We start from the raw sequence: 2,133 nt of genomic DNA on the forward strand, positions 1-2,133 counted from the left end.
TTTTTTTTTTTTTTTTTTTTTTTTTTTTTTTTTTTTTTTTTTTTTTTTTTTTTTGTAACATTTACCCTAGTACTTAGTTAAAAGAACAAAGCATGGTTGAGTCAAGTCATTTCTTATACCTTTCTGGTTAAATCGAATGTTGATCTTTAGTTAGAGATTGAAGTATGGTTAACTTAATTGCATTTCTTTGCTCTTTCTGGTTAAATTGAACTCTCGTGTTTAGTTAGTAGCCAAAGCCTGGTGGAGTCAAGTCTATTCCTTTCTCTTTTTAGGCTAAATTGAACCATGTTTGTTTATGTAAACATCCAATTGCTCAATTTTTATTTTTGTTAAATTTAAGCCTATTTTTAATTAGAGATTTAAACTAGTCTAATTTGTTACAATTTTTTTTTGGTTTTTTTTTCCCAAAAAGTAACTCATGGTATAGTTAGAAGTAAAGGTTTAGTTAAGTTTAGTCGATTCTTTTTCTCTATGGAGTTAAATTGAATCTTTCCTAGATTGCTCTTCACATCGGTCCACTAACCATGGTATAGATGTATTTTTTCTAGGATCTCATAAGGTTCATCGTAAGATAGTTCTACTAGCGGAAGCATCCACCGCTTGTTTAGTAGCAATATTCATGGTAGAAAGTTTTCATTTGGATATAATGGGGGTAATATGTAATAGCCAAAAAATAAATAAAGAAATAAAGAAATAAAAATAATTACAAAAGAGTAGCTAAAATAATAATAATAATAAATAAATAAATAAATAAAAAACAACATTTCTCCCCCTCCTCTTCGACCTCTCATCCCTTCCCAGAATTATCTCTCCTCAACCCATCTTAGGCTAGAAAGTAACAGTTACTGCAAAAAGAAACCGAAAAACAATAATCGTCAAATTTACTTGAAAAAAAATAAGAATGACTTTTACCCCGTTGAGATTCGCAGTAGATTTACGTGAAGATAGATCTGATCAATAAGGTATATATTAAATCTTCATTTTCTTTTATCCTATTTTTTTTTAGAAATCACAACTAGATCTTAATTGAATTATTACAATGGTGTAGCTTTGAGTTAGAAACCAAATGTCAGAAATCACAACTAGATCTTCATTGAATTATTACAATGGTCTAGCTTTGAGTTAGAAACTAAATGTCAATCATTATACTATTGTAGTAAATCAGTCAGATTAGTAATATTAGATTAAATTTTTATCAAGTAGCGAAATGAATAGATTAAAGATAGAATGGTCAAGAAAACTTCTGAATAGGAAACACTGAGATAAGGAAGTAGGAAACACTGAGACAAGGAAAGATTTGGAAACAAAGGTCCACTAGAAATTTGGAATACATGAGAACAAAATTAAATTAAAAGGCAACAGATAAAAAAAATTAGGGAATTAAAAACCACAAACTAAATACAGAGAGTAGTAAAGCCAGAATAACTTAAATAGTTGTATCTACCTTCTTATACAACAGTAACCATCAAAAATAAGATTTTTAATAAAAATATAATTATAGATGTATAACATTTCAAGACTTTTAACAATGGACCAATGTAAATAAGAGAAATAATGTTGTAGAGTTCAAACCTGAAACTAATGTCATGGGCTCATATAGGTTGACTCAGATTTCAAAGGACGGAATCGAACTTTCATTAAAGATATATTCGTGACAACGACTTAAGCTAGCCAAGTAAGAGACCTTACTATCGGCATGGTTATATTTTCTGTTGACACATACCCCGTGGTTTTGCACGTATTATATATATTGATATGTGTGAATTGTCTGTTAGATAATGTACTTTTTGTTCCTGGAATAAAAAGAAATCTAATATCTATCTCTTGCTTATTAGAACAATTGTATAAAGTATTTTTTGAAATCAATGGAGTGTTCATTTGCAAAAGAGGTATTCATATTTGTTCTGCAAAACTAGAAAACAACTTATATATATTAAAACCGAGCGAAACAAAAGCTATTTTAAATACTGAGATGTTTAAAACAGCTGAAACTCAAAATAAACAACAAAAGATTTCTCCTAATACCTATCTTTGGCACTTAGGACTAGGCCACATTAATTTCAATAGAATTGAGAGATTGGTTAAAAGAGGACTTCTAAATGAGTTAGAAGAAAACTCTTTACCTCCATGTGA

The sequence above is a fragment of the Cucurbita moschata genome, unplaced genomic scaffold (assembly GCF_002738365.1).
Source record: "Cucurbita moschata cultivar Rifu unplaced genomic scaffold, Cmos_1.0 Cmo_Scf00096, whole genome shotgun sequence".
NCBI classification, from domain to species: domain Eukaryota; kingdom Viridiplantae; phylum Streptophyta; class Magnoliopsida; order Cucurbitales; family Cucurbitaceae; genus Cucurbita; species Cucurbita moschata.